Below are 25,426 nucleotides of genomic sequence, written 5' to 3' on the forward strand. Positions count from 1 at the left end.
TGCTGGATCAGAGAACCCACAGCAACCTCTGCTGGAGTTCTTCCCCAATTCAACCAAGACCTCAATCAGCAGCAACATAGAAGGGATCCAAGATCACCTTCACAGAACCTCCCCTCCCTAGATCGGATCAAGATTGGAATCACGCACAAGATTGGAGATCACGGATCAAACCATAGCTAAACAATTCACCTACCTCAAAGATAGGCAACAACCAAGAGACGAGAAGGAATCGATTGCTTACCTTCAAGGCCGGCAACGACACTGGAACAGAGCTAGGGCTCGGCAGGAATAATTGGGTAAGATCAAAGAGAACCGGGATGAAGGAAACCAGAAGAGGGGAAAGTGAAGGTCTACCGGTTGAAGAGGATGCAAGATCCGGCTCCTCGCCGTGCCCTAGCCACCGAGAGGTCGTCGGACCGTCCGCGAGAGAGAAGGTCTACGGCTGGATCGAAGCTCAATAGATGCCGATGACAGCGAGGAAAGATCGCCGGAGCTGGAACCCTAATCTTGTGGCATCGCTCGTCCGCGAGAAAGAGCACAGAGGAGAGATCAGGAAGAAGAGAGGGGAGAAGGGCGCGGCTTCGAGCAGGGGAGATCGGGGAAGGAATGAGTTAGGGATCGGCGATTTTGGGAAAGAAAAGGAAAAGAATTTGAATTTATAAATAAAACATTTCCTCACTTAAATTGGTATCCCAAACAGGCTTTATTCGTGCCCGCCGATCGATCCCCTCAAAACCCTCCATACGAGCTCCGAAAAATTCCCAGAAAATTTCTAAAAATTCCAGAAAAATTCTATAAGGCTATTTCTCAAATAACCCTATTATTTAAAATTTCGAGATCTCACATCCTCCCCTACTAATAAAAATTTGATCCCCAAATTTCGCTATAACCAACAGCAAACACTCTAATATAACCAAACATTCTAAATGCTGAAAGAAACTCTAACCCACATACCTCAAGTAAAAAGATGAGGGTATCGAGCTCGGATCGTATCCTCCAGCCTCCAAGTAGCCTCCTCGTCAGAATGATGCTGCCATCCGACTTTAATCAACCGGACAGTCTTGTTCCATAACTGACGCTCTCTGTGTTCCAGAATCCGTACCGGAACCTCCTCGTAAGTAACCTCAGGCTGAATGGGAACTGATATATCTGACAGAATATATGTCGGATCGGATACGTATCTCCTCAGCATAGATACATGGAATACATCGTAAATGCCTGCTAAAGATGGTGGTAGCGCCAGACGGTAAGCTACTGCTCCAATCCTCTCCAAGATCTGGAATTACCCAATATATCGTGGAGCTAGCTTACCTCGAAGACCAAATCGCTTCACCCCTTTCGTGGGTGAAACTTCAGAAACATATGATCACCAATAGAGAACTCTAGGGGTCTCCGTCTCTGATCAGCATAACTCTTCTGACGATCCTGAGCTTCTGACATCCTCCGTCTGATAGTGCGAACCAGTTCTGCATCCTGCTGAGCTCTCTGAGGTCCTACCAACTGAGCCTCCCCAACCTCTTCCCAGAGGATGGGTGTCTGACAAGGCCTACCATACAACGCCTCAAACGGTGCCATCTGGATAGCCGAATGATAGCTGTTGTTGTAGGCGAACTCCACTAATGGCAGGTGGTCCTCCCAACTGCCTCCGAAATCCATAATGCAAGACCTCAGCAAGTCCTCCAAAGTCTGAATGGTCCGCTCTGACTGTCCATCTGTCTGTGGATGGAATGTTGTACTGAAACGGAGCTGTGTGCCCAAGGCCTGCTGCAGACTCTGCCAAAACCGGGACGTAAACCGTGGGTCTCTATCCGATATAATGCTCAATGGTACACCATGTAATCTGATAACCTCACGACAGTATAGCTCTGCTAATCGATCCAGCGAATCGGTCTTCCGGATCGCTATAAAATGTGCGGACTTGGTTAATCGGTCAACGATTACCCAAATCGCATCATGGCCTCGTCGAGTCCTAGGCAATCCTACCATGAAATCTATAGTAATATGCTCCCACTTCCACTCTGGAATAGGGATCCTCTGAAGTAACCCAACAGGTCTCTGGTGCTCAGCCTTCACCTGCTGACAGATAAGACATCTAGCAACAAACTCCGCGATGTCCTTCTTCATACTGTTTCACCAATAGGAACGCCTCAAATCCCGATACATACGGGTCCCGCCTGGGTGGATAGCAAATCTAGAGCGATGAGCCTCCTGAAGTAACTCCTCCATGACCGGGTGAGACTGAGGTCATCTCGTGCAAAATCGGTCTGCTGTCCGGAAGCTATCTGGCTGCTAATGAACTGTAAATGCTGATCTCCGGCCTGAGCCTCTCGAATCCTCATCCTGATCGACGACTGAGCAACCATGGTAACCAGAATACCCTGCTCTGTCCATCCCTGCTCCTCAAGGCCTAGCTCGGAGAATCCCTGAATCAAGTCCGTGACTAAAACTCGATGACAAGCTAAAGTCCCTCTGGACTTCCTACTAAGTGCATCAGCAACCACATTAGCTTTACCCGGATGGTAGCTAATAGTACAATCATAGTCCTTTAGGAACTCCATCCATCTCCACTGTCGGAGATTGAGTTCCTTCTGTGTGAAAATATATTTGAGACTCTTATGATCAGTAAGAATCTCAAAAGTAATACCATAAAGATGATGTCGCCAAATCTTTAAAGCAAAGATAATAGCAGCTAGCTCTAAATCATGTACTGGGTAGTTCTTCTCATGCTCCTTCAACTGACGAGAAGCATAGGAGACTACCCTACCGTGTTGCATCAAAACAGCACCCAAGCCCTGAAGAGATGCGTCTGTGTAAAGTACAAATCCGTCATCACCAGAAGGTAAAACCAAGACTGGTGCTGATACTAATCTACGCTTCAGCTCCTGGAAGCTGGTCTCACAAGGCTCAGACCACGTGAACTTCACGCCTTTCCTAGTTAGACGTGACAGCGGCATAGCAATACTGGAGAAACCCTCAACAAATCATCTATAATATCCAGTCAATCCCAAGAAACTGTGGATCTCCTGGACTGACTTCGGTTGCTCCCAGCTGGTGATAGCCTCGATCTTCTGAGGATCTACTGAAATACCTCGGATTGATACCACGTGTCCCAGAAAACCAACTGAGGATAGCCAAAATGCACACTTACTGAACTTCGCATACAGATAATGTCGTTGCAAAGTCTCCAAGACTATGCGAAGATGCTATGCATGTTCCTCCTCGAAACGCGAATAGATCAATATGTCATCGATAAACACAATAACGAATTGATCTAGGTACTCCAGAAAGATACGGTTCATCAGATCCATAAATACTGCTGGAGCATTGGTAAGCCCAAATGACATTACCAAAAACTCGTAATGTCCGTATCTGGTGCGAAATGCTGTCTTCTGAATATCAGAATCTCTAACTCTCAGCTGATGATATCCAGACCGCAGATCAATCTTAGAATACATTGATGTGTCTCTGAGCTGATCAAATAAATCCTCAATCTGTGGCAAGGGGTACTTATTTCTGATAGTCACTGCATTCAGCTGTCTATAAGCGATGCACAACCTCAGAGTACCATCCTTCTTCTTAACGAATAGTACTGGAGAACACTAGGGAGGAATACCGTGGGGTTCTCCACAAGGACACTAGAATGCAGAATGCTCCTGCCCGTGCATGCCGTATGCAGCTGCTGGAGGGGGAGCTGTCCTCTGCTGATGATGCGAGATTGGGCTCTCGGCCCTCCTCGCTGAGTCCCGGACTGACCAAACTGTCCTCCCGGAACAGAAATCCCAGAAGCTACATGCTGAGCCTTCAGCGAACAATCTCGGTTCAAGTGCCCAGGTAGTTTGCAATAATAGCAAACTGGTTGTCCCAGGGTACACGCAGAGGTGATGTGATCTCGGGACCCGTCTCGGGTGCAGTGAGAGTCACCGGTGGACTGTTTTCGGTTCTGCTGAGAAGACCGGGAACGTCCTGCTAAAGATCGTCCTAATTTCTAGGGGCGTCCAGATGACCCAGAAGTACTCTGGCCCGTCTAAGTACGACTGCTCTGTTGCTGTCCCGTAGTCTGTGCCTGCTGGATCTGTCCGGAAGTCCGATCAGTTTGCTTCCTCTTTTTGTATACTTTCACTCTCTGATGAGTAGACTCAATCATAAGAGCTCTATCCAGAGTCTCTGTGTATGATAAACTACCAAAACCGACAATCTTCACCTGAAGATGCCTACCTAGTCCCTAGACAAACTGAAGCATACGAGATCTGTCCTCGGCTACCAACTCAAGACAGAATCTGGCCAACCGGTTAAATTCGGCATTATAATCCATCACTGAGCAGTTATTCTGTCGAATACTCAGAAAATCCTGCCGAAAAGTCATCTGATACGCCCGGGAAAATACTGACTCTCAAATGCCTCCCTAACTCTCGTCCAAGAAACATGCTGCTCCCTATAATGGAGCGTTGTGTCCCACCAGATTTCTGCCTCGTCTCGTACCTCAAGTACGCAGTAGTAGGCACGACTGGAGGGGGTGCCGGGTATACTGAAGGTGATACCACTAGTGGTACAGTCGAGGTATGTACCTCTGGAGTCGGAACCGTCGGGGTCTTATAATCCGACGTACGTGCCTATAATATCCTGACGAGGCTGTCCCTGACGGACAAGCTCGACCCTAACAGATCTCTCTGGAGACTCTGTCTCCGAAGAATCTATCGGCCTCTAACGTGGACGACCACGTGTCGGTACCGAAATATGCGTATGTGTCAAATCTGTAAACAAAATGTTACTCAGATATCACTACAGGTATGAAAACTATAAAATTACCTGTTTTACCTATTTGCCGTCTGGAGATGTCCTGTCGCTGCTTAGCCCCCAAATAGAACCAATAAAACCTCGTCAAAAAACCTCAGAATTCCGAAATGAGAAAAATCAACGGAATCCGTACAAATCCGAAAACACCCAGATAAACTCATAAACTCTCAGAAACACAAAAATCCGAAATCAGAGCCTAGCTCTGATACCAAAAATATTGGTATCAGATAAACTCACAAGTCCATAACATGGAAGCAGGTATCGTAAACCTGCTCTGATACCAAATAAATTGGTATCAGATAAATCTCGAAAATCCAAAACGAAGAGCAAGTATCGTGTACCTTGCTCTGATACCAAATAAATTGGTATCAGATAAAAAGAAAATACAGACCATCGTAACTCATGCTCTGATACCAAATAAATTATCACGCCCAAGTAGTCCCTGTCCGAAGAAATTTCGACAGTATCTCCCCTGTACGGGTGACAATATGAATCCAGAATACATATATCTCTATACCTCGTCCACACACGGCCGGAATAATACAATACAAATAGTAAACAATCCACGCAGTTATATTCAACATTTCCACACAGATATAATATGATCAATCCACGCAGTTTAAAAAGGAAAGACGATATAGAATCTCGAAGATATATGTAAACATCCTACTCGACTACAACGAAGAAAAACAAAATCCATGAAGTAATGAAAATACATCCGCAGCGGAAACCAAAAGGAGTAAACCCAAGTGTTCGATATAAAGTCCACAATACAAACCCACATCACAAGTATATAAGATGCAAAAACAAAACAGATCCCGACAATAGGAAATCCTCTCGATAAAGGGGCTAGCGACTGGAATCTCTCCCGACGGCCTCAACCTGAAAAATAGTAACAACGGGGTGAGTTCAAAGAACTCGTGAGTAATCCAATAGATATGTGACAACATATAACCACCAAGGTAACATCTTGGTACAAGACACTAAACCATAGAGCCTACAGACAGTCTCCTAACAATACAACCTACAGTACTAACAGTATAACATATATGTATAGCTGAAATAAACTGTAATAACCAAATATGAGGATAAAGTACAATCTATAGCAAGAATAATAAGAAAATGCATAATGAAATAAATCTGTACTCACTGCGAGGCTTAACTAATCACAACATACAGAGATAAAAATAGTCGAACAAAAGCATGTATCAGATGCGTCAATCATACGCAATCACCAAATGCATCAATCATAACGAATGCAATCCGTGCGTATGATGCAATATGACATGGCAATCAGCCATCTCACACACAATGGTGAGACCAAGCGGGTAGGGCGTGACATCGTGCACTCTGCCATCACCGCTCCTGAAGAGTGACCGAGTGGACGGGATGTTGTCGGAGTACACCTATCCTCCTACCTCAAACATAGTGAGGGCCTTGATGCTCTCAACTCCGACGCGATGACGGGAGGGATCCGCTTGAACCCGATCGTACCCATGAGCACCCCAACGGTGCACCACCGAGCAACCCGCCATACACACCACAGTGTTGTGCCACTACCCATGCAGTGGTCACGTGTGCAGGCCCATGTAGCCCTGACGAGCTCAACAATAATGAAGTCGCAATCGCCCAAGATGCAATCATGCAATATGGTGCATGCGGCTACAATATGTCATACCGACATATCCTCCTCCACATATGTGGGTGCACGCATATATAACAGAGATATAAGCAACATAAATCCAACAACATATAACAAGTACCTACAGCAACTAGTCCAGTGGAAAGTAACACTAAATGTACCTATCCATCTCCATAAGCATATATACACATGGCAAAAGATAAAAGCATCCAGTTCTAAGGTAAAGCAACTAATAGAAGAAGCATGTGATAGGTATCAACTAAGCTAAGACCAGGTAAGAGATAAATCTACCATCTACCACTAGTAATTATATATAAACTATATATATCATAAGACAGTATCAAAAGATAAGTCAAACGGTACCCGCCTCCAATAGAAGGTACAGTCAATCCAAATCCGAAGTCGAGACGTCCGTCTCGAATCAGAGTCCTGTGTAAACAAATACATTTACTTTTATTTAGCTAGAATGCAAACAAATAGCTAAATAAATCCTAAATAGAAATTTAGGGATAAACCCTAAACCATATCCCTCAACTTTTCTAACGGTTAATTAGGGTTAATTACCTTAACCCCAAACAACCCTTTAGATAGAAATCTAAAACCTAAATCCATATAACCTAATTAATCTACACAACCTAATGATGATTAATTATCAATAGGTATCAAGATCATACCTAATCATCTAACAAATATCCAAATTCGAACATGATCTACAACGCCTAATCCTTACCTAATATACAACCTCTGCTGGAATAAAGTAAGCTGCTGGAAACCAACAGAGCTGGCTGGATGGATTGCTTCCGAAATCAAGAACACCTCACTGATCCAAGCCCTTGTTGTGTACACAGTGAGAGGTAGTCTCCTTGCTGGATCAGAGAACCCACAGCAACCTCTGCTGGAGTTCTTCCCCAATTTAACCAAGACCTCAATCAACAGCAACATAGAAGGGATCCAAGATCACCTTCACAGAACCTCCCCTCCCTAGATCGGATCAAGATTGGAATCACGCACAAGATTGGAGATCATGGATCAAACCATAGCTAAACAATTCACCTACCTCAAAGATAGGCAACAACCAAGAGACGAGAAGGAATCGATTGCTTACCTTCAAGGTCGGCAACGACACTGGAACAGAGCTAGGGCTCGGCAGGAATAATTGGGTAAGATCAAAGAGAACCGGGATGAAGGAAACCAGAAGAGGGGAAAGGGAAGGTCTACCGGTTGAAGAGGATGCAAGATCCGGCTCCTCGCCGTGCCCTAGCCACCGAGAGGTTGTCGGACTATCCGCGAGAGAGAAGGTCTACGGCTGGATCAAAGCTCAATAGATGCCGATGCCGGCGAGGAAAGATCGCCGGAGCTGGAACCCTAATCCTGTGGCATCGCTCATCCGCGAGAAAGAGCACAGAGGAGAGATCAGGAAGAAGAGAGGGGAGAAGGGCGCGGCTTCGAGCAGGGGAGATCGGGGAGATCGGGGAAGGAATGAGTTAGGGATCGGCGATTTTGGGAAAGAAAAGGAAAAGAATTTGAATTTATAAATAAAACATTTCCTCACTTAAATTGGTATCCCAAACAGGCTTTATCCGTGCCCGCCGATCGATCCCCTCAAAACCCTCCATACGAGCTCCGAAAAATTCTCAGAAAATTTCTAAAAATTTCGGAAAAATTCTATAAGGCTATTTCTCGAATAACCCTATTATTTAAAATTTCGAGATCTCACATGTATAATAAAAAAAAATCAGACAATTCTATCTATTTATAAAGATGGTCTTTCTATTGGCTCCCCCTGGATCATAGTCTCGATATGGTCTATCAAGGTAGTAGATCTGATCCTTCGGGACCCAATATAGTCCAAGTCCAACTTGATTAACAAAGTTCGACTTGGGGACCCATGCTTGGACTATGTTTCTATTTTTATATTAACTAAGGATAGATATGCTTTGTATTTTCTTTTGGTTTTAAATCCAAGTCCAGATTTGTTGAAAATAGCTCGTTGTTTTCCAAGAATCAGATCAAGATTCTTGGAACTCAGGGTGAACCGTTCCAACGTTTCCTTGAGTTCTTTAATTTAAGTTTTCAAATTAGAATTTTCTTCCTCAAGTTGTTGGACTTGAGTTGAACTTCCAATTTGAACTGACTCAGTTAAAGAATTCAAGTCAGTCACTTCCTTAAGGGTTGTTACCTCATTTTGGAGTGACTTGACCAGGACGTTGGATTTAGTCAACTTTTTTAATAAATAAGGAACTAAATTCTTTAAATCATCTAATTGAGTTTTAGCGAGTAGAGAACTTACAATGGGGTTCGATCCTTCGGAAACAGATGCGGATCTGTGGCTTCGCTCGGACTCAGTTTCTGACTCGCTCTCACTTTCAAACTCGAACTCGGACTCGGTTTCGACGGTGTTTGCTTGCACTGGTAACGCGAGGAAGCTTGTCGGTTCTTCTTCGTCTGACTCGGTTTCATCTGACGACTCGGACCAAGTTGCCTTTAATGTCTTCTTTCTTTGTTGCTTCTTATTTGGATAGTCCGGCTTGTAGTGCCCCTTCTGGTTACAACCATAGAAGGTGACTCCAGTCTTGTCCTTCGTGTTTGTTTGAGTCACCTTTTTCAATTTTCATATCTTCCGTACGAGCTTTACCTGTTCGGAAATAGCCTCATCGTCGTCTTCTGCGTTTGATTCATCTTTGGACTCGAGTTTGGTTTTACGCTTTGGTTTAGTTTCCTGGGTTCTGCTTGTACCTGCAATTAAGGCAATACCCTTCTCGGCTGAGCGTGCATTAGTCTGCTCATGTAATTCGAATTCAGAGAATAGTTCATCTAATTTAATTGGAGATAAGTCATTGGATACTTTGTAAGCATCAACCATGGATGCCCACAAAGTGTTCCTCGGAAAAGCGTTAAGTGCATACCTTATGACGTCGCGATTTTCTATTCTCTAGCCAATTGCATGGAGGTCGTTAAGAAGGTCCTGGATGCATGCATGGAGCTGGCTCGCCGTCTCAATTTCCTGCATTTTGATGTTAAATAATTTATTTAAAATTAAGTCGTGTTTGCTTACCTTAGCATCGGGAGTGCCCTCGTGCAGCTCGATCAACTTTTCCCATAGCTCTTTGGCGCTTGAGAAGGGTCCTACTCTATTGAGTTCCTCCTTTGTCAGCCTACATTATAGCATGCAGGTTGCTTTGGCATTGGCTTCAACCTTCTTCATTATGCCGGTGTCCCAGTTGATGCATGAAACTAGTTCTCCGATGTCGTTACGTGGAAGCTCGAGACCGGTCTGGATAATGATCCACATCTCGACTTGCGTCTTGAGGTGGTATTCCATCCGGTTCTTCCAATAGCCAAAATCGTCTCCGGTGTAGAGCGGGGGTCGAGCTATACTGTAGCCTTCTTAGAGAGCCATGAAAGTAGAATCTCGCACATAAAGAAAAAAAATGGAAAGAATGTCCCAGGACTTAATCCTGGATTAGTAGTGCGGGAAAAAGATAGAAATGGAAATTCATGAATTTTGAGAGAAAATAATAAAATATTATTTTAAAAAATATAATAAAAATATTATTTCAAATTTTACTAAATGCGATATTTTATCAATATTAATAAGTGGTGAAGAGATGAAAATGAATTTTTTGAAAACAATTTTGGAGGGAAAAAATGAAAAAAATGCTCGAATGGTAGTTGTACCAATTCAGAGCAACCCCGCTCTAATACCAATTGTTGAATCGAGATCGCGCTAGAGGGGGGGTGAATAACGCTCGTGGCTTTCACGCGTTTCGGATTCGCAACACAATGAGTAACACAGCGGAAAAATAAATGCAATACAGAAAGACACAAGGAGTTACTTGGTTTGGAGCCTAAGGTGACTCCTATTCCAAGGCCCGCGATCGTTGATCTCTTTCGGTGGACAACAACTATAATATCACAAATTTGATACAATAAAGGATTACAATTTAAGTGCACAATTAACAGTAATAAAACATACTTACGACAAGAAAATTGACGAAATCGGAGTGTCGGGTCGTCAGGAACTTGCTGCAGCTTTGTCGGAACTTTCTCGTTAGTAGCTGGATGCAGAAAGGTTGCTTATTAATCGATGAAAACAACTATTCTCAAACCCTCCTTAAATAGTCTGCTTGAGACGCCTCAAAGCCCTTCTAAGGTGCCTCAAACCTGTCGAGTCAGCCGCGTGGATGAATGCTAAATTCTTCATCTCTGATCCACTTGAAGGCGCCTCCATGGCCAGTCCAAGGCGCCTCCATCTCCTTTGAGGCACCTCCAGCTCTGTTGTGCGTAGACTTCAGCTCCTTTGCACCTGAGGCGCCTCCAAGCTCCATGGAGGCGCCTCGGACATTGTCATCCGAGGGAAAACCTTGTTCTCCCATACCTGTAAGACATGTTAGTCCAAAAGACACAAACATATCCTGCAAAACAAAGTTAGCATATATAATTATGATAAACAAAATACTTTGACAGTCTCCAGACTGTCCGGTTCTGACTTCAGATTTCTGACCGGAAATCCTAGGTTGAATCGACGCCTAGAGTTCCCTCCGCGAGAAACGCGCCCTTACCTACTCCACTCAGGAGAGTTTACCTTTTGCCAGTTCGGTCCTCCAGGCCGACTGGACTTTTGCTCGGCGCTCGAGTCTTCCGTTCTTCATGCTGGACATCCGGTTCACGACCCGTCCAGTCTTCCACCCGGTTCACGACACCAGGATTTCAACCTAGGGTTACCACCCCCTAGGACTTTTGGCCAAAGACCTTGACCCGCCAAGGCTTTCCACATAGGGTTACCACCCCCTATGAGCTAGGGTTACCACCCCCTAGGGTTTTCCTCTTGCCTAACCGCAGCTAGGACTTTTGCCTAAGTACACTTAGGACTTTTCCTGCAACGCTCATTCAATTTATTAGTAAATAAAACACCTTAACTTTGAACCCTTTGACATAATCAAAATATAGTTTCGATCATCGGATGCTTCCCGCACCAACAGATTTAAGGATTAAAAATCAAGTCTTGAGATCAAGGCTTGAAAAATTAGAAAAGACCCTTAAAAGAATGGAAAATATCTTAAAGGGGGCAAATGGACAAAACCTAGGAATAGATAGGCAAGAGCCATCCAATAATGATAGACGTTTATGATACAAACCTAAAGCCAAGAAGGATGTGGCTTTATACCATAGAGTTCCATATAACTATGGAACTGTAACAACCCAAATTTTCTCATTTTGAGTCCTAATAGTAATTAAAAATATTTAGAAATGCTTTAGAAATATTCTAGAGATTTTTAGGAATTTTTAGAGTATTTTTATGTAATTTTTGGAGTTCATTTGGTATTTTTACCAAAAGGAAGAAGTTTCAAAAAATAAATAGGTTTGACCGAGGTTCGAACCCGTGACCTCCGACCCGACCCGTATCTTAAGTGAAGCATGATGACCAAGAACCCAAGCGGGCGTTGCTGATCAAATAGAGGTCGGAATTATATTTAAGCAGTAGTTAGATAACAGCATGCCCTAGTTATAAAAAGAGGACTTAATTTTCCCGAGACCTAATTCCTCTTTTCCCTTCTCTCGCGCATGTCGTTCTCTATTCGAGCGAAAACAAGAAGACGAAGCTAGGGCTTCATCTCCGGCGGCCGGCGAGCACCTTTCTCTGTGAGGTCTTCACACCTTCGTGATCCCCTCGTCGAGAAGTGCAAGTAGATACAAAAGAGATCTTTGAGGAAGCACATCTCCGAAACCTAGAAGCTCCCCTTCGGTTGTAAGTCCAAGAACTCCAATAATAAGTAAGTTGCTACTCGCCTGCAGTAAGGGTAGTTTCGAGCTTCGATTTTTAGTTTTTTCCTTTGTTTTCAGAATTGGTTGTACAGAACTGGAATAGCTAGGGATTTTAGTTCTTTCCTTGCTTTCGGAATAGGTTGTACAGAACTGGAAATTTCTAGGGATTTTAGTTCTTTCCTTGCTTTCGGAACATGCTGTACATATTAATGGGATTGCTAGAGGTTTAAGATTAGTTCCTAGATTTGCTTTCTCCTTTCTATTTCAGTTGTAGCGTGCTCAAGGAATTCTGTTGCAGCAACTCTCCTTTATGCTTTGCTTGGTAGGGATTAATTTAGAATGTGTAGATCTCTCAAGTTCTGTTCTAGTAACTTCACATTTCAATTTGTGATAGCAGCAGCAACTTTTCTTTAAGCTTTACATAAGTTTGAAGATCCCAGCAGGTTTTTAGCTTGAGTTGGAGCTTGCTGTGCAGTTTTGGTTGTGTTATTAATCCTTAACATGTTGCTAGACTTTGTGTTAATAATTCTTTGACATGCAGCTTTAAAATTCCTTTCTAGCGTAGTTTAGCATTTCAGTACAGTTTCCTTAATATTTCAGATGCAGATTTTCAGCAAACATGCAGTCTTGGTTTTTTCTATAGATAAATTTATATGTATAATCGAGTAGTGTAAGCAAGAAAAGACCAAGGTCTTGATTTGATCCCAATTCCAGAAGTTGAAGATCAAAGGCACGCTTAGTGCTTGAAGGAATGCCGAGGCATTATATATTAGAAGTAATAAAAGATAACAAGTAATAAGTATTTTACTTTAAGAGACTAGTACCCGACTTTCGAGGTTGTCGTTAAACAAATCCAGGTGACCAATTCCGAGGTCTTGGCCCTGGTAAGACCGAGGTCTTTACCCTCGTAGGGCTGGTGGCTCACTACCCCAGTTCTATTAGGGAGCGCACTTTGGTACTATGCCTGGGCCCAAGAAGAAAATTTATTATTATTTTGAAGTATTAAACTATATGTATTTGAACTAGCAAAGCAAGTGTCATAAAAGTTTAATTCAGCAAGTTAGCCTCTTTATTCCCAAGTTCAGCAAGTTAGAACTGATGTTTTCTTTTAGCACTACAAACCTTAATTTGATTGCTAATTTCATGAAGCATTGCAGATTTTTAGTTTGCATTTAGCTCTTGGGGCTCTTGTGTAGCAGTAGGCGTGCACCACAAATGAAGAATTGTAGAATTTTTAATTTTCATTTAGCTCCTAGTTTTGGTACTTTTAGCAGTGCAGAATTCTAGTGCAGTTTTCTTATTGCCATTAGATAAGTAATTTTCCATTTGCTATTGATTCGAGCATGAGCAGTACTAATCTTTATTTCTAGTTCCTTGTTATTAGTTGAGCATGAGTAATTTTCCTTGCTATTGAATATGCATGAGCAGATTTATTTCCTAGTTTTGTTTGCTATGAGTTGAGCATGACCAGTTTCCTTTGTCACTAGATATGCACGGGTATACTTTCTAGTTTTCTTTTGCTATTAGATTAACATGAGCAGCTATATATGTTTTCTTTTAAAGCATTTAGTTTCTAGATTTCCTCCAGTCACATGCATATTCGAGTTTTGTGAGTTAGATAGCGCTTATTAAGTAATTTTACTTATAGTTGTATTTTCCTCTTACTGCAGATAAAGGAAAGGAAAAGCTATAGCAAAGGAAGGCGACAAGGAGGTGCGGATGGATGTGTGATGCCTGTACTATAGAAGCCTTGGGATTTAGCATAAGAATTTATTAAGATTGCCATGTATTTAGAATTCTTTATTTAAATTGTTATGCACATTAGATCTATTATTTGAGCTGTATAATGGTTGCATGCATGTTTAGATTAATACATATATTTCAGCATGATTAGATTGATGTATAGTTTTAGTTGTGAACATAAGTCTGAGTAGTTTGTATAGATGAGTCATTTAGTTTTCCGCTACTAGTTAATTGCATGTTTTGAGCTTTTGAGAGTTTTAAGCATAGATATTTTCATGTGAGCAACATTAGTTAAGTAAAGTTAGTAGTCCAGTAGCGCTCCACTCTCATAGACTAGTAGGGAGGAGGGTGGGGTGTTACAAGTTGGTATCAGAGCAGTTCCTATTCTCCAGCATCACACATCAGCACCAACCTTGTCGTCTTCAAGTAAGAATGTATTTATATTTTCTTTTATGCTTTTCCTTTATTATTTATGTGTAGATTTCTTTTGTGTTCTATGCATGATTGTGTGATACCTAGTTAGTTTCACTTATAGATGCATATGGAAAAATACCCTATCAGTATTTTGAGTTTAAGAAAAGTATAAGAAAGATAAAGAAAAGAAAGAAAAAGGCCAAGGCCTTAAGTAGATCCCAAAGTCAAGACTTTAGGGATTTTGACACACAAGGTGTTTGTTAAAAAAATGTCAAGGCATTTAAAGAAGAAGTAATTAAGATATTTTACTTTGAAAGGCCAGAAATAGCACTTAACGTGAGTAGTGGGACTCACCGACAACAGACTGGTGAAGAGCTGGTCAGCAGGGCATTAGTCGTTGAGCACTATTTCAACAGCATCAAGGCACAACAAACGCAACTCAAACCAGTCAAGATAGAGGACAAGATAGCAGGGAATCAAAAGCCCCAAGCAAGTAAGCAGAACTGGAAGGGCAAAGATAACAAAAGGAAATGATGGAATACAGGAGGTAGTCAAAAGGGAGGTCCAGTAGACAAGCAGACCAAGTTCCCTCCCTGCCCTGAATGTGGGAGACTACATCCAGGAGCCTGTCTTTTGAGTATGACTGGATGTTATTCATGCGGTCAAGAAGGACATCTGGCTAAAGCGTGCCCTAACAAGTTTAAGGCACCTTAGCAACAGGCAAAGCCATACAGGAGCAGGCCTTAGTTACACTACATATCTGTAACTCTGGACGGACCTCAGCTCAGTCAAGGGAGGTTGGAAGCCCCACCAGTTCCAGCCAGTGCCAGAGTATTCTCCCTCACTGAAGAGGAAGCTGCTAGTGCCTCCACGGTCGTAACAAAGAGCATGAACTCCAAGTTCTTGACAACCCTACCTTCTGGGGAAGTCATGGAGTCCAACCAGTGGCTTCGGGTTGTACCAGTCAGAATTTCAGACCAAGAGCTATATGTGGATCTAGTAGTCCTCGCGATGTAAGATTTCGATGTCATTCTAGGTATGGATTTCCTCAGCAAGTACAGTGCTTCGGTGGACTTCCGCAGAAGGAAAGTGATTTTCAACCCAAAAGGTGAACCATCCTATAAGTTCACGGGGGTGCCGAAGAGGAAGACCCAGAAATTCCTCTTTTCCCTCACAGCTCACCAGATGTTAGCTAAAGGATGTACTAATTTTCTTGCGTACATTGTTAATGCAGAAGAACAAGAAAGACCCAAGCGGGAGGATGTTCGGGTAGTCTGTGAGTATCCAGAGGTATTTCCAGAAGAGCTACTTGGACTACCTCCCAACAGAGAAGTAGAGTTTGAAATTGAGCTGGTTCCTGGTACCGGTCCAATTTCAAAAGCTCCGTACCGGATGTCTCCAGCTGAGCTGAAAGAGCTACAAGAACAACTCCAGGAGATGCTTGACAAAGGCTTCATCCATCCCAGTCATTCACCATGGGGAGCTCCGGTGTTGTTCGTCAAGAAGAAAGATTGATCTATGCGGATGTGCATAGATTATAGAGCGCTGAACAAAGTGACAATTAAGAACAAGTACCCTCTTCCCAGAATATATGATCTATTCGATCAGTTAAAGGGGGCAACAGTGTTCTCTAAGATAGATCTGAGCTCTGGGTACCATCAGTTGAAAGTGAAAGAAAGAGATATACCTAGAACAGCTTTCAGGACCAGATATGGACACTACGAGTTTGTAGTCATGCCTTTTGGTGTGACTAATGCACCTGCGATCTTCATGGACTTAATGAACAGAGTGTTCGGAGAATACCTTGACAAGTTTGTCATTGTGTTCATCGACGACATTCTGATCTATTCAAGAACCCCAGAGGAGCATGACACGCACTTAAGAGTAGTACTGCAGACCCTTCAACGAAAGCAGCTTTATGCTAAATTCTCAAAGTGCGAGTTCTGGTTAGAGCAGGTGGCGTTTCTAGGTTACATCATTTCTAAAGAAGGTATTCAAGTGGATCCTGCCAAGATAGAAGCGACCAACAACTGGAGTAGACCCAAGAATGCCAAGTAGATCAGAAGCTTCCTTGGTTTAGCAGGGTACTACAGGAAATTTGTGGAGGACTTTTCCATGATAGCCTCTCCACTAACGTCCTTAACCAGGAAGAATAAGAAGTTTGAATGATCAGATAAATGTGAGCAAAGTTTCCAAGCATTGAAGAAGAGATTGACTAGTGCTCCTATCCTGACTGTTCCAGAGAGTGACAAAAGTTTTGATATATACAGTGATGCCTCCAAGATGGGCCTCGGAGCTGTTCTCATGCAAGAAGGGAAGGTTATAGCTTATGCTTCCAGAAAACTCAAAGACTATGAGAAGAACTACCCCACTCATGATCTTGAGCTGGCAGTTGTGGTCTTTGCACTAAAACTCTGACGGCATTATTTGTATGGAGTCCAGTGCAGAATCTTCACCGACCATCAGAGTTTAAAGTATTTCTTTACTCAGAAAGACTTAAACATGAGACAGTGCAGGTGGCTAGAGTTGGTTAAAGATTATGACTGTGAAATCCTCTACCACCCACGTAAAGCTAACCAAGTGGCGGATGCACTAAGTCGGAAGTCCAGTGCAACTCTGATGTCCTTGTCATCATTAGCACTGCCACTGCAGAAGAAATTGTTAGATTTTGGAGTTGAAATTGTTTATGGGCAACTCTCTGCATTGACCTTAGAGTCAACCTTGCTTGAGGATATACAGAGAAAGCAAAGTGAAGATTCAGATATCCAGAAGATCAAGCAAGGAATATAAAAAGAAGAAAATTTAGAATTTCGAGTATCAGATAGTGGAATTCTTTATCAGGGGAACCGCCTTTGTGTCCCCAATGATGAGGAATTAAGAAGGAAGATTCTAGAGGAAGCTCATAGCACACCATACTCCATGCATCATGGTTCCACCAAGATGTATCAAGATTTGAAGCAGAGATTCTGGTGGTCTGGACTCAAGAGAGATGTTGCAAAATATGTCGGTACCTGCCTGACATGCCAGAGAGTCAAAGCAAAACACCAGAGACCAGGAGGAGTTCTACAGCCTCTTCCAATACTAGAGTGGAAGTGGGAAGGAATATCCATGGACTTCATAACAGGTCTTCCAAGAACCGCTAATGGGTATGATGTGATATGGATGATAGTGGACAGATTGACCAAGTCTGCCCATTTTCTAGCCATCAAGGTGTCCCACTCTATAGAGCAGTTGGCACAGCTATATGTTAAGGAAGTGATCAGACTTCATGGAGTTCCGAAGTCGATTATTTCCGATAGGGATGGGCGCTTCACCTCTCATTTTTGGGAGTGTGTTCAGAATGCATTAGGCACCAAACTCAAGTTCAGCACAACCTTCCATCCCCAGACTGATGGACAAACAGAACGAGTAAATCAGATTTTAGAAGACATGCTCAGGGCTTGTGCATTAGATTTTAAAGGCAGTTGGTGCAAGTATCTGTACTTAGCTAAATTCGCCTACAACAATAGCTACCAGGCCACTATTAAAATCGCACCTTAGGAGGCATTGTATGGTCGGAAGTGCAGATCACCCATATGCTGGTTGGAGGCTAGAGAAGGAGAAGAGATGGAATCAGAATTGGGCAGGCAGACCGAGATGATAGAAGAAACCTCACAGGCAATCCAGAAGATCAGACAGAGGATTGAGACTACCCAGAGCAGACAGAAAAGTTATGCTGACACTCGCCGTAGACCACTTGAATTCCAAGTAGGGGATTCAGTCTTTCTCAAGGTTGCTCCGATGAAGGGAGTGATGAGATTTGGAAAGAAGGGCAAGTTAAGTCCCCGCTATGTAGGACCCTACCTGATCACCGAGAGGATTAGGAAAGTATCTTACAAGATAGACTTACCAAAAGACATGTCAGCAATACATAATGTATTTCATGTCTCCATGCTAAAGAAGTGCCTTCACGGCCCTAGTCAAGTGATTCAGCCTCAATCAATGCAGATCCAGGAGGATCTGAGCTATGAGAGCAGACCTACACAGATAGCGGATAGAGAAGTTAAGAGACTAAGGAACAAAGAAGTACCACTAGTGAAGGTCATCTGACAGAACCAGAAGCATGAGGAAGTTACTTGGGAGCGTGAGGACAGTATGAGATAGAAATATCTAGAATTATTCTAAGTTCGAGGATGAATTTTTTATAAGGTATAAGGAATTGTAACAACCCAAATTTCCTCATTTCGAGTCCTAATAGTAATTAAAAATATTTAAAAATGCTTTAGAAATATTCTAGAGATTTTTAGGAATTTTTAGAGTATTTTTATGTAATTTTTGGAGTTCGTTTGGTATTTTTACCAAATGGAAGAAGTTTCAAAAAATAAATAGGTTCGGTCGAGCTTCGAACCCGCGACCTCTGACCCGACCCGAATCTTAAGCGAAGCGTGATGACCAAGAACCCAAGCGAGCATTGCTGATCAAATAGAGGTCGGAATTATATTTAAGCAGTAGTTAGATAACAGAATGCCCTAGTTATAAAAAGAGGACTTAATTTTCCCGAGACCTAACTCCTCTCTTCCCTTCTCTCGCATGCGTCATTCTCTGTTCGGGCGAAAACAAGAAGACGAAGCTAGGGCTTCGTCTCCGGCGGCCAGCGAGCACCTTTCTCCGTGAGGTCTTCACACTTTCGTGATCCCCTCGTCGAGAAGAGCAAGTAGATACAAAAGAGATCGTTGAGGAAGCACATCTCCGAAACCTAGAAGCTCCCCTTCGGTTGTAAGTCCAAGAACTCTAAGAATAAGTAAGTTGCTACTCACCTGCAGTAAGGGTAGTTTCGAGCTTCGGTTTTTAGTTTTTTTCCTTGTTTTCGGAATAGGTTGTACAGAATTGGAATAGCTAGGGATTTTAGTTCTTTCCTTGCTTTCGGAATAGGTTGTACAGAACTGGAAATTTCTAGGGATTTTAGTTCTTTCCTTGCTTTTGGAACATGCTGTACAGATTAATGGGGTTGCTAGAGGTTTAAGATTAGTTCCTAGATTTGCTTTCTCCTTTCTATTTCAGTTGTAGCGTGCTCAAGGAATTCTGTTGCAGCAACTCTCCTTTATGCTTTGCTTGGTAGGGATTAATTTAGAATGTGTAGATCTCTCAAGTTCTGTTCTAGTAACTTCACATTTCAATTTGTGATAGAAGCAGCAACTTTTCTTTAAGCTTTACATAAGTTTGAAAATCCCAGCAGGTTTTTAGCTTAAGTTGGAGCTTTCTGTGCAGTTTCGGTTGTGTTATTAATCCTTAACATGTTGCTAGACTTTGTGTTAATAATTCTTTGACATGCAGCTTTAAAATTCCTTTCTAGCGTAGTTTAGCATTTCAGTATAGTTTCCTTAGTATTTCAGATGCAGATTTTCAGCAAACATGCAGTCTTGGTTTTTGCTATAGATAAATTTATATGTATAATCGAGTAGTGTAAGCAAGAAAAGACCAAGGTCTTGATTTGATCCCAATTCCAGAAGTTGAAGATCAAAGGCACGCTTAGTGCTTGAAGGAATGCCGAGGCATTATATATTAGAAGTAATAAAAGATAACAAGTAATAAGTATTTTACTTTAAGAGGCTAGTACCCGACTTCCGAGGTTGTCGTTAAACAAATCCAGGTGACCAATTCCGAGGTCTTGGCCCTGGTAAGACCGAGGTCTTTACCCTCGTAGGGCTGGTGGCTCACTACCCCAGTTCTATTAGGGAGCGCACTTTGGTACTATGCCTGGGCCCAAGAAGAAAGTTTATTATTATTTTGAAGTATTAAACTATATGTATTTGAACTAGCAAAGCAAGTGTCATAAAAGTTTAATTCAGCAAGTTAGCCTCTTTATTCCCAAGTTCAGCAAGTTAGAACTGATGTTTTCTTTTAGCACTGCAAACCTTAATTTGATTGTTAATTTCATGAAGCATTGCAGATTTTTAGTTTGCATTTAGCTCTTGGGGCTCTTGTGTAGCAGTAGGCGTGCACCACAAATGAAGAATTGTAGAATTTTTAATTTTCATTTAGCTCCTAGTTTTGGTACTTTTAGCAGTGCAGAATTCTAGTGTAGTTTTTCTTTAGCAGTGCAGTTTTCTTATTGCCATTAGATAAGTAATTTTCCATTTGCTATTGATTCGAGCATGAGCAATACTGATCTTTATTTCTAGTTCCTCGTTATTAGTTGAGCATGAGTAATTTTCCTTGCTATTGAATATGCATGAGCAGATTTATTTCCTAGTTTTGTTTACTATGAGTTGAGCATGACCAGTTTCCTTTGCCACTAGATATGCACGGGTATACTTTCTAGTTTTCTTTTGCTATTAGATTAACATGAGCAGCTTATATGTTTTCTTTTAAAGCATTTAGTTTCTAGATTTCCTCCAGTCACATGCATATTCGAGTTTTGTGAGTTAGATAGCGCTTACTAAGTAATTTTGCTTATAGTTGCATTTTCCTCTTACTACAGATAAAGGAAAGGAAAAGCTATTGCAAAGGAAGGTGACAAGGAGGTGCGGATGGATGTGTGATGCCTGGACTATAGAAGCCTTTGGATTTAGCATAAGAATTTATTAAGATTGCCATGTATTTAGAATTCTATATTTAAATTGTTATGCACATTAGATCTATTATCTAAGCTGTATAATGGTTGCATGCATGTTTAGATTAATACATATATTTCAGCATGATTAGATTGATGCATAGTTTTAGTTGTGAACATAAGCCTGAGTAGTATGTATAGATGAGTCATTTAGTTTTCCGCTACTAGTTAATTGCATGTTTTGAGTTTTTGAGAGTTTTAAGCATAGATATTTTCATGTGAGCAACATTAGTTAAGTAAAATTAGTAGTCTAGTAGTGCTCCACTCTCACAGACTAGTAGGGAGGAGGGTGGAGTGTTACAGGAACTAACCCTACATCTAGGGGTTAAGTCAAAGCTATGAGGGAGGTCATTCCTAGAGTTAACCTTGAAGAGACCAAGGCGACTAAAGCTTTTAAGAAGCCTAAGAGAGTCACTAAAAAGGTCACAAGGGAAGTTTTCTCTAGAGTTAACCTAGAGGAATCTAATGTGCCCAAGGCTTCTAAGAAACCTAGAAAGGTCATTAGGAAGGTATCAAGAGAAGTTGCCCCGAGTGAATACCAAGAACACCCAAGGTGCACCAATCAATTTTGGATTTCTAGGAGTGTGTTCTCTATACCCTAGAGAGGTTTAGAGAGTGTTAACTCTAATTAGAAGGGTAGTTAACCTAACATTAAAGAAGTTGACAAGTAGTTGTACTCCTTGAAAATGAGAAGGATTAATTTATACTCTTTTGGAAGGATAAAATATGTCAAAATTTGAGGAAGCGGACTTAATTAAATTGGCACAATTAGGATAAAAGTCAAAGAAATGCCAAGTTAGGTTTTTGGTATTTTATTGGGAGAAAAAGGAGACAACTTAGGATTAATTTTAGTTTAGTAATTATTTAGGAATACTTAGATAGATAATCTAGGTATATTATTTATGATAAATTGACATGTTTTGTTTGCCCATCATATGTCATGACATCAAAAATTTGCATTCATAAATGTTATAAAAAAATAAAAATACCATGTCAAGTTATATATACATCATATAGTTATAGTATGCTTTCTTTTGAAACTTATTCATTTTGATATATGTCATAAATCATTTTCATGTATTATTTTAAATTCCTTGTAATTAAGGGCAATGACATTAATCAACAAGTGATATCCTAGGTAGATGGTCAATTTTTAAAATACCTAAATAGATATACATGAACTTTTAGATTAGGATAAACCAATATCTACATCTCACAAAGACCATAAGTTGACTTGTATGTGTTTTAGTACACATTAGATACAAGTGAGATGTTAGGAGGATGAACAAAACTCATGATATTGATTTAGTGAATCTATTTGAGTTTTAGCTTCATCAAAATACATAGATTATATGTTATCCAATCATTAAGAAAGCTAGTGTACAAGTTATGTGTATTTAACCCAAAGAACGTTATTAGAAATTAGTTTTAAAAATATTTTTAAAAAACCTTGGTGAAGGCTATCTTTTGATAGGAATCATCATTGTAATAATTAGACACAAACTAGAGCAAAACATTGAACTTTTCAAGAGTTTTCAAGTTTGTGTCAATCTTTGAAAAAGAGATGTATTTTTATAGAAAATCATTTTTTTTTCTTGATAGTATATGACATAACTAATGTCTACACAAATTTTCATAAATTTTGATAAATGTAGAATTAGTTAGAGATTTCTAAAATTTGGTCTAATTTTGAAATTAGAAATTTTAGAAATTCAATCGATCGGGCATGTTTGATCGATCAGTCGATCAATTAAACTAGGCTTTCCACGGATAGTAGCTTGTAAAATCGATTAATTGATCGATTGACCCCTGACTAAATCAATCAGTTGATTGATTCAAGTGCTTTTCTATGAACAAAGCCTTGTTGAATTGATCAGTTGATCGATTGAAAGGCTTCAATCGATTGAGTCCCAACTTTAATTGATTAGAAAAGCTAATTTTTAGCTAAAATGGTCTGATTTTAGTCCATTAAGCTGCATTTAGTCATGTTAACCATTCTTAACCCTATGAACCTTATTTATGTACATTTAAGAGCAGTTTTCTTGATAAAAATGAGAATGAAATGGTTAAGGAGACTAATTTAAAGTTTAGGATGAGGTTTGCATTCAATATTGATTCTTGAACATCAAAACTTTAAATTTTGGGATTCCTAAAGATTTAGGAATTCTAAGTCATTGTTGGCGCAATGACAGAAGTTTAGAGCATGTTTTGAGGGGGAGCTACTCCTTGAAGATATGAATTTATTTTTCTTTAACAAAGCCATGGAAGGTTGTAAACCTTCATTATTATGAATGCTCAAGGTTGAGCATTAGATGATGGAAATATGCTCTAAGATGAGCATGTTGGAGACAATGAAGGATATATTGTGATGTTGTGAATAACAAATGAGGTTGTGAACAACATGTGGATAACTCTTTAGGAGGAGAGTTTTTAATGTGTGCCAAAGGGAGAGAATGTAGGGTTTAAGTAAGGAAACCTTCATTGCCCAAAGGGGAAGGTTACCCTTTTAGAAAATGAGAGAATGAAGAAAGCCCTCATTCATGCTTTAGCATGAAGAAGAAGCTGAGGTTATGAGATTAACCTAACTTAAACGTATTATCAAATATCAAAAAGGGGAAGATTATTGGTGTAATTTTCCTTTGGTCAAGGTTGACCAGGTTGACTAAACTTGAGTTGGCTCAAGTTTGAGTCGTGGTGTTTGAGTTTTGATGTTTAATAATATATAGAGATTGCAGGTGTAATTATCTATATAGAAGATTGATGGTAAAAGTTTGACTAGAAGTCAAGTAGGTTAAGCTTGATTGAATACTTGACTGGAAAGTTCTAACTGGAGGTTAGGCAAGGGCAATACCAAAAGAAATGTTGGTAGAAGATGAAAATATAAGTGGGTCAGTGTTGACCGGACACTTAGTGTTGAAGTCCCGATGAGTGAAGTCGAGCAGTGGAAAAATCTTAGTGAGTAAAGTTAGATGATGGAAAGTCTTAGTAAGTAAAGCTAGGCAGTTTAGAAGTCCTGGTGAGTGAAGTAAGGTAGTTGGGAAGTCCTGGTGAGTGAAGCCAGACAATGTAAAAGTCCTAGTGAGTGAAGTCAGGTAATGTAAAAGTCCTAGTGAATGAAGTCGATGTTAGAGTGTATACTGAAAGCCGAAGCTTTTGTAAACATTTATTTTAAATAAAGAATCACATTTAGTCAAATTGTCTACATTTAGTTGTAGTTGTTCAATTAATTTATATTGTAGATAACATAGTATGTGGTGCCACATACAGAAGATGATGTTATCAGTACCTTATAAATTATAAACTGTAGCTCACGACCAAAATGGAAAGGAACAAACCATTGGAAGGTCGTAGTGTAATTAGGAATTAGTTTATCTTGACTATATAATTACACTAGTACACTTAGAGTGTATTGAGTAGAACCATTTGAGGTTGTTTCTTTTATACTGACTTTATAAAGGAACAAATATCTCAATTATTATGGAAGTGTGTACTCTTAATCCTAATATAATAACAAGCACATATATTTGATATTTATTTCTTTAATTTATCAATGGGTGAGATTTAGTTCGATGAATCAATAAGCCCGATAAGTTGGGAAATGATATCACTTATAGTGTGTGTTGTTGATTATAGAAGGAAACTGTGTCCTAGTAATCTAGGTTGATAATGTCCTCAAGATGAGCTCATAAAGATTGTCATGTTAAACCCTGCAGGTGGACTTAGTCCGACATGACGATAAGGTTGAGTGGTACTATTCTTGGATTAAGATATTAATTAAATGAGTTGTCAGTAACTCACTTAATTAGTGGGCATTCGACATCTTAAACACAGAGAGACTAACACACTCATAATAAGAAGGAGCCCAAAAATGTAATTTGGGATTGGTGCGGTAGTTAAATAATAGTTCTCTAGTGGAATGAATTATTATTGATAAAATTAAGTTGTGTGTTCGGGGCGAACACGAGATGCTTAATTTTATCGGGAGACCAAAACCAATTCCTCCTCTCGGTCCCTATCGTAGCCTCTTATTTATAGAGTATTATACCCACCTTTATACCCATGATAAGGGGGTCGGCCAAGCTAGCTTGTGGTTCAAGCTAGGGCCGGCCAAGCCTTGGTTCATGGGTGGTCGGCCCTAGCTTGAACCCAAGCTTAGGTGGCTGGCCCCCATTAAATTTAAAAGAATTTTAATTTTAAATTTTTCTTATGTGGAAGATATAATTTATTGAAGAGAATTAAAATTAAAATATCTCTTTTACAAAAGATTAAGAAAAGAGATTAGATCTCTTTCCTTATTTGTAGATAGGAAAGATATTTTTTCTCTTTAAAAATTATTCACATGTTGAAAAATTAAAATTATAGAAATTTCTTTTATCAACCATGAAGGGATTTTAAAGGAAAATTTTATTTTTTTTAAATTTCCAAAGACAAATAAGGAATTTTAATTGTTGATTGAAATTGTCTTGTTTGATCTT

General features: G+C 40.5%; 1 long non-coding RNA gene across 1 annotated transcript; it reads right to left on the minus strand.

Moving 5' to 3' along the window:
• Positions 1-5,390: 5,390 nt before the first annotated feature.
• LOC122007791 lies at positions 5,391-8,070 on the minus strand. Its single transcript, XR_006119119.1, has 3 exons — positions 7,542-8,070; positions 7,167-7,417; positions 5,391-5,676 (listed from the first exon to the last, which is right to left on the minus strand). It is a non-coding gene; the product is annotated as an uncharacterized LOC122007791 (long non-coding RNA).
• Positions 8,071-25,426: the final 17,356 nt, after the last annotated feature.

Source organism: Zingiber officinale, chromosome 1A (assembly GCF_018446385.1).
Source record: "Zingiber officinale cultivar Zhangliang chromosome 1A, Zo_v1.1, whole genome shotgun sequence".
Lineage (NCBI taxonomy): Eukaryota > Viridiplantae > Streptophyta > Magnoliopsida > Zingiberales > Zingiberaceae > Zingiber > Zingiber officinale.